The sequence below is a fragment of the Stegostoma tigrinum genome, chromosome 6, assembly GCF_030684315.1.
Source record: "Stegostoma tigrinum isolate sSteTig4 chromosome 6, sSteTig4.hap1, whole genome shotgun sequence".
NCBI classification, from domain to species: Eukaryota; Metazoa; Chordata; class Chondrichthyes; order Orectolobiformes; family Stegostomatidae; genus Stegostoma; species Stegostoma tigrinum.
The window spans coordinates 18,767,341-18,775,786 of record NC_081359.1 but is presented as its reverse complement, the minus strand read 5'-3'; positions in this window follow the sequence as shown (position 1 = coordinate 18,775,786).

Genomic DNA, 8,446 nt, shown 5'->3' with positions numbered 1-8,446 from the left:
AGATTAGATTCCCTGCAGTGTGGAAACAGGCCCTTCGGACCAACAAGTCCACACCGCCCCTTGAAGCATCCCACCCAGACCCATCCCCCTGTAACCCACACACCCCTGAACACTACGGGCAATTTAGCATGGCCAATCCACCTAACCTGCACATCTTTGGACTGTGGGAGGAAACCGGAGCACCTGGAGGAAAAACACGCAGACACAGGGAGAACGTGCAAGATATCACTCCATTTTTACCTCCCACCTCCCACACCCCCACCATTCTGACATAACTCAATTTCACTAATCCAAGAAACAATAAATTATATTCATATCCGTTTTCTTGCATTTATCTTGTCAAATGTCTGGGTTTTCAATTATTTACCAGCTACTCCGAGAATTCCTTGTTAAACACAATCGCTGAAAAATAAACATTATGTCAAGTAAAAATATCAGAGAATAACAGAAGAGCTTCTTTCACTACAATGTCAATTTACTCAGTTACTGCAGTTCACTTTCTAAATTCATGTCAAGTTGCATGAGGAGCAAATTTATGTCCAAGCAAGCTAAACTCTAATGCTGCTCAGGGACACTTTATAGACATAAATTTGACTGTCACAGTTGTTTATTTCAATATTTATATGTACAATTTGCATCCGTATAACCTTAACTGCATTCAGATGACTGTGGGTATAATTAAACACATAAAAGTTGTCCATTATAAAACTACAACTGAAATCATCTGTCACAGACTCCAAGAGGGGCTTTCTCCCATGAGTTACAAAGGACTAACCTTCAAAGTATCGATAATTAATGCACAGAAATTAATGTATCAGTTGCCCATTGGTTCTGCTTGTTGGGTGCATCACATGGAAGGTTCTGAATTTAATTTCTAATTTGTGTTAAGTCAGATGATTATATTTATGAGGACAGAGCAATTGCTCACTGCATCTCCTGGCTAAACAAATGAGAAAAAGTTTCTTATTCCTGATTGCTATCATAGAATCCCTACAGTGCAGTGAGAGGCCATTCAGCTTGTCAAGTCCAGACCAACCCTCTAAGGAGCATCCCATCTAGACCCACCTCCTATCTTATCATCATAACGCTACATTAAATATGGTTAATCAACCTAGCCTGCACATCCTTGGACACTAGAGACAATTTAATATGGCCAATCCACCAAACCTGCACATCTTTGGGCTGTTGGAAGAAACCAGGGCACACGGTGGTAACCCACATAGACACAGGGAGAATATGCAAACTTCACACAGACAGTCACCCAAGGCTTGAATCAAACACAGGTCCCTGCTGCTGTTAGACAGCAGTGCTAAGCACTGGGCCACACCAACCTGTGACAATGGCTAGGAATCAAATGAAATTACTTATCCCAGAAAGCTAGGGAAGAGATCGCTGGGCCCCTTGCTGAGATATATGTATCATCGTGAGCCATGGATGTGGTGCGAGGGGCTGGAGGGTGACAAATGTGGTGCCATTATTCAAGAAAGGTAGTAAGGAAAAGCCAGGGGACTATAGACTGGACTGCCTGGTGTATGTAGTCGATGATTTGTTGGAGGTGATTCTGAGGGACAGGATTTACATGCATTTGATTAGGCTTGGTCAACATGCCTGTGTGTGGGAAATCATGTCTCACTAATTTTATGACTCTGGCTGAGAGGCAGAGCACTACCCATTGCGTTGTAAGTGCTACTCCAAGTAATATTGCTCCTGGAAAGAAAATATTATGACATCAAAACAATTGATGTTCCCATCCAGATTTGCAGTTTGAAGGGAACAGTTGGACAATGAGTCTTGCAGAGTGGACAAATTTGAAGGAAATATTGTTAGAAAGGAATTTAAGATGATAATGCAGTACAAAGAAAGACTTGAATACTCATCGCCTTTCAGGATATCCCAGACTGATTGAAAGCTAATGAATTGCTTTTTGAAGTTGATTCACTGTTGCATTTTGAAACAGCAGTAGCCCATCTACACTCAGAAATTTCCCACAAGCAGCAATGTGATAATGGTTAGCCTGCCTTTATTTTGTTGGCATTGATCAGGGCTAAATATTGCCCGGAGATAATTCCTCTACTGTACAACTATATGAATTAGGTCATTAAACTCTTTGAGTCTGCTCTACCATTCAATAAAATCATGGCTTGTCTAATTCAATAATGAGATTTGTGTGAGGCATGTTAATATACTAGAGCATTTTGAGATCAAGAAAGAAGTGGTGTTGGGTCTCTTGAAGAGCATTAAGAGCATTTCATCTCCTTGTTGAATACTTTCAGACACTAGTCACAATATGAAAGCAGTGAGGGCATAAAGGGTTAAGGGGAACAGATAAGGGCATAGAGTTAAAGCTAAAACCAGACCAAACATTGAATCATTGAGTGCTTGAGCAGGTTCAATGGGCTGAATGGCCAGAATGGTAGGTGTGAAATGCTTATTCAAGAAAAGATACAAAGGCTACAGGCCAGTTAGTTTAATATTGGTTATGATAAGCCTTCAGAATCTGTAATCAGAGGAAAAACAATTAACAGACACTTTGAGAGATTTGAGTTAATTCTATGCGAACGAGAGTTCCTGGGTTGTAAGGCCACCCATTGCACCAAGCCTGGGAGGGAGGTGTTAAACAATGTGCAGTACAAAAAAGTCCTCAATAGCAGAACAGGCAAAGGAAAACTGTGCACATCTCTCTGATTGGAAAGGCAAAAAAATAACGGTTGCTGCATAAAGACAATTCTAGCTATCATGGCTTGACATATATCTGAAGTCTGATTACCAACCTGTCAAGATCAAGTACACGATGTCGTTATCCTTAGATTCCCATGTTAAACAAAGTCACACACCCGGGTCTACCAGAGTATATTTGCCATATCCTGTGGCAATACAGAATTGGCAACAGATAAACCTAGGAGTCCCTCATCAAGAATATATAAACAGACGACAGATGCCTGAAATTCATTGGACATCCGTGTGATTCTGGGTTTGAGACTCGCCCCAGGAAGGTGCTTTTATAGCGTGCCAAACATATTGATTGGTAACGTGCAAATCCATCCAAAACAGACAGGCAGTAAGGTGGGAGAAATTCCTAATTAGCCACTCGTCATGCACAGTGGTGCCACTTAAGCAAAGCCACTGACTTCAGGCTAGCTCCAGAGAAAAAAATGGCAAGCTATGGAAACAGATGTAAGCATATGCTCCATCCAACTCATGTACCTCCAGATCTGGGAAACCTAAGAAAAATGATATTTCATGTGTGCTTAGATTCCATTTGTTTTCATTAGGGAAAATAAGATTCCATTTGTTTTATTCGAGTGTCTTCCCAATGCTTAGGATGGTTGATATGAACTGCCACAATTACAATTTTAATCACAGCTTATTAAGAATAAGATTAGACTAATTGATTGCTTTAACCAGCCAGGGAGAGGTGCCACCTCCATCCCAAACTCCAAAGATGCTGCCAATAAAGTCCATTTGGCAGCAGACCTGGTACAATAATTTAAATTGAACTGATAAATTGAACTGATAAATTGAAAACACAGATATTTCAGCATTTGGTTGGACCTGCATTGCAATGCTATGAATAATTCTGCTGTGCACAGTACAAGAGAGATATGGCGCCAATGAAAAAGGTATAAAAAGCATTTACTGCAATAATACTGAAACTGAGGGAATATAGCCAACATGGGAAGAATGCAGAGGAGAAACCAGACATAAATCTTTAAGAATATGAAAGTGTTTGATGGTTAAAATCTAAATAAGATGTTACCACTCATGGGGAAGACCAGAATTAAAGGCCGTCCTATAAAGTGTCACACAGGAGTCAGTGCTGGGACCCTTGATGTTTGTAATATATGTAAATGATCTGGAGGAAAATGGAGGTGGTCTGATTAGTAAGTTTGCAGATGACACAAAATTTTGTGGAGAGTTAGAGATAGCAAAGAAGATTGTCAAAGGAAACAAGAGGATATAGATAGACTGCGGATGTAGGCAGAGAAATGACAGATGGAATTTAATCTGGACAAATGCGAGGTTATGCATTTGGAAGATCAACTTCAGGTGCAAGTTATACAATAAATGACAGAACACTTAGGAATGTACAGAGGGATCTGGGCATACAGGACCACAGAACCCTGCAGATGCCAACACAGGTGGATTCGGTGGTCAAGAAGGCATACAGCATGCTTGCCTTCATCAGCCAGGGCATCAAATATAAAAGTTGGCAAGTTATGTTAAGCTGTACAAAACTTTAGTTAGGCCACATTTGGAATATTGCGTGCAGTCCTGGTGCTTTGGAAAGGGTGCAGAGAAGGTTACCAGAATGTTGCCTGATCTGGAGCATTTTAGTTATGAGGAGAGATTGGATAAACTCAATTGTTTTCACTGGTAAGATGGAGGCTGAGGGGTGATCTGACAGAGCCCTACGAAATTATAAGAGGTCTAGATAAGGTGGATGGCCACAGACTTTTTCGCAGGGTGGAAAGTTCAACTACAAGAGGGCACAGGTTCAAGGTGAGAGGGGGTAAGTTTAGACGAGGAATGTAGGGAAAACATTTTCACACAGAGGGTGTTCCATGCCTGGAACGCACTGCCAGTAGATCTGGTGGATGCAGGCATGTTAGCAAAATTTAAGCAGATCTTGACAGACCCATGAATGGGAGGCAAACAAAGGGATGGAAATCACACATGGGCAATAAGTAGTGGGTCTAAATAAGGATTAGGCTTCATGGGCTGAAGATCCTGTTCCTGAGCTGTATTCTTCATTGTTCTAATAAATCGAAACAGGAATTCAGGTAAAATGCCTTTACACAGAAAAGTAGTCAGAATCTGGAATTTTCTATCATGGGGATTAGTTAAGATGAATACCATTGGATCACTTAAGAGGAAGCTGAATAAACACATGAAGGATAAAGGAATAGAGATTTATGTTGATGGGGTGAGATGAAAAGGAGTTGGGTGGGTGGAACAGTGTGGTTGGGAGTTTAAGTACTGACATTGGCCAGTTAGACTGAAATTTGCTGTTAGTCTCAAAGTGCCAGGAACTTGGAATTGATTCCACTCTTTGTATGTGGAGTTTACACATTCTTCCTGTGTCTGTGTGAGTTTCCTCTGTGAAGACCTGTTTCTGTGTTCTCAGTGCTCATATAAACACCTGCCTAATATAACTTCTTCCTTTTTCCATATTAAACTTGCACTAAAGTTCGGAGACTTACAAACCAAAGGTAGATTTAAATAAGTAATGACCATTTGCTGAGAGACAAAATAACTTCAGATGCTGGAATGCAAGGTAGACAAACAGGAGGCTGGAAGAACACAGCAGGCCAGGCAGCTTCTGGAGGGAAGGAGTAGTTAATATTTTGGATGTTACCCATCTTCAGGACTGGATGTGGAGGTAAGGGGAACTGCAGATAAAGGTTGGGGGGGGGCATGAAGGCAGAATGGTGGTGATAGGTGGACACTAGTGGTAGGTATGGCCTGGTTGGTCGATGAAAGGGATGAATCCGGTTGGTGGCTGGAAGGGAGGGTGAGAAGGTGGAACGGAAAGAAGCAGTTGGGGCTGGAAGGGGAGTCAGGGGATGGGTGGGAAAGTTATTTGAAATTGGAGAACTCAATGTTGAGTCCTCCAGACTGTAGGGTGCCCAGGGAGAAGATAAGGTGTTGATCTTCAATTTTTTATTCTGAGTTGCTGCAACACTGAAGGAGGCCAAGGACGGACATGTCGGAGGGGCAGAGGGAACAGAGAGTTCAAATGGGCAGTTAGGTTAGGTTGGCCATTATGGACCAGGCAGAGATGCTCAGTGAAATGGTTACTTTTGGTCTCACCAATGTAGACAAGACGTAGAGAGTCAGCGTTCAGCCTCTGTGATATAGAGGTCTGGCGTCCAGACTACCAACACCCCACCTTTGTCAGCAGGTTTGATGTGAAATAGGGATTGATGCAGAGAGAATGGAGCACTGCAAGTTCAAAGGGGGAGCAATTGGAGTAGGTGAGAGCGGGGTTTGGTAGAGAAATCGAGGTAGTCAATGTCACGTTGGCAGTTAGCAATGAAGAGGCCCAGGGCAGGTAAGAGGTCAGTGAGAGGTGTCCAACAGGAGGAAAAAGGTTGGAGGCAGGAGAAGGGGTCCCAAGAGGGTGGTTGGGAGTCTATAATGAAGAAGAAGGCATGAAGACTGAGGTGGCAGAAGAAGAATTCCACATTGTGGCGGGCACAAATCTTTTGAGGTGGGGGTGCGGAGGGGCACAACTATGAGCCCTTTACTGAGGATAGATCATTCGGCCTCAGGGAGTTCAAGGTTCGGGGAAATGGTGAACATACTGCAAGGTTCATGGGTGCGGTTTTGGGGTGATCAAGGAGGCTAAAGGACGGGAGTGAAGAAGGGTCATTCGGCCTCAGGGAGTTCAAGGTTCGGGGAAATGGTGAACATACTGCAAGGTTCATGGGTGCGGTTTTGGGGTGATCAAGGAGGCTAAAGGACGGGAGTGAAGAAGGGCGATAGCATGTGATAGGTGAGGTTTGGGCATGGTTTGATGGGGGTGAGTAGTTGTGGGAGAGGATGGAGGGTGGGAGGGTAGTGGTCTGGGGAGTAGGATGGAGGGTTGGATGGGGCAGGGGTATTGGAGAGGAGGTAGGAGAGGTGAAGGGGTAGGGTGTATTGTGGGGGTGGACAGATGAGGAGGGAGAAGTGTGCTGTGGGCAGTAAGACCCAGGATGACCCTTGGGATAGGAGTCCATGTGTCGAAGGGAGAGTGGGTGGAGTCCGGAATGGATTTGAGGTAGAGAGGAAGGGGGAGATGGTGGTAGAAAGGAGGGAGGAGATTGAGGCTGGGAGGAGGGACAATTACTGCATTTTTTAATTTTGTTATCCCTCAAATTAATGTTGTGCACTGTCACATTTAGAAGAAATTAATTAATTTATTCTTCCTGTCTTCCTCTCCTGTCTGGAACAGAAGGGTGATTTTTTTAGTTTCACTTTTCCCTTTTTAAAAAGATGGTGTGTTTCTCCAAAGCTGCTTGCAAACACATTTCTTAAAATCAGAGAAATCAGAATTAGTTCATGTGAATTACAGAGTCCTAATAAATCAATGCAGAGTTGAGGTTCGTTCAGTTGTATGTACCCAAAGGTTAGTTTTCGTAGGAGCTCAGTGCCAGTCAAATTGCTAATGAAGGCCTAGTTGTTATAAGCCAGGAAGCCATTCACTTTACAAGTCAGGCAAAGGTTTTTTAAAATTATTTTTAGCATTTAACTTAGCCTGGAGCTCCTTATTCTTCTGGTGCGATAATCATACTCAAACAATAGTCAAAGCGAAATAATTAAAATTGGTGCAATCAAACCAACAGTTTTAGTCATTCATTTGGGGCTTTGGATTGAGATACTCATCAAACAAAATAGTTCCCTTGTTCCTTTCCAGAAACCATTGTGTTTCTGTAATAGATAACTGTGGAATAATTTACGCCAAGTCACGCATAATGGTTTCAATCGCCTCCTTTGTTCAGAACTGCTGAGTAGCTATCCTGCCAACTAGCTCTTCATGCTCAATTGACTGGAATGTTCATATTCAGGATGTCATCTTCCAAGAGGCAATGAGTTCAATTTTGTCTTGATGGTTGCTGAACATTTCTGGAAGCAGTCACATTACTCAATCTGTGTTCGATAGCAGTAATTCTAAAATCCAGCAAGAGTCTGTTAAAACAAAACAAGGTAAAATAGGATTACTTTTTTTTAAATAGGATCTTTCCTTTTCTGACCTCTGGGCATAACTGCATGCTTAAATAGCATGTCAGAATTGGAAGGATTTACTTTCTCCATCACAATATTTCATATTCTGGTCTAATGAAGGAAAAGGTTGCAATTGCCCTCAAATATTTTGCCAACGGCAACAGGAGGAAAAATATTTTCATGCAGCAAGTGGTTGGAATCTGGAATGTACTGCTCAGGACATTGGCGAAAGCAAATTCAGTCAGTGCTTTGAAGAGGGAATTGGATCATTAACTGAACAGGAAGAATGTGCACAAGGGGAAAGCAGAGGATCGGCAGTAAGTGAATTGTTCCTTTGACAAGCTGGCACAGACACAGTGGGTTGGATGGCTTCCTTCTGTTCTGTAACCATTCTGTGATAGTTGGTGAAGTTGGCAATAAGTTGGAATCTGAGAAAAACATGACCTTCCATTTCCAATCATTTAACCCTTTAATACTCCATTCTATCCCTATGCCTTTTAGCTTCCTTTCAATGATGCTTAAGAACAGTTGCTCATAAGAACAATACATATAGGAGCAGAATGAGGCCATTCACCCCATCAAGTCCGCTCTACCATCTGATCATGGCTGATAAGTTTTTCAACCCCATTCTCCTACCATTTCCCTGTAACTTTTAGTCTCCTTACAAATAAGATCATTAGACCAGTCACTTTATAATCTCATGCCTTCAGTAACTGAACTCAACACTACTAGAACTTCA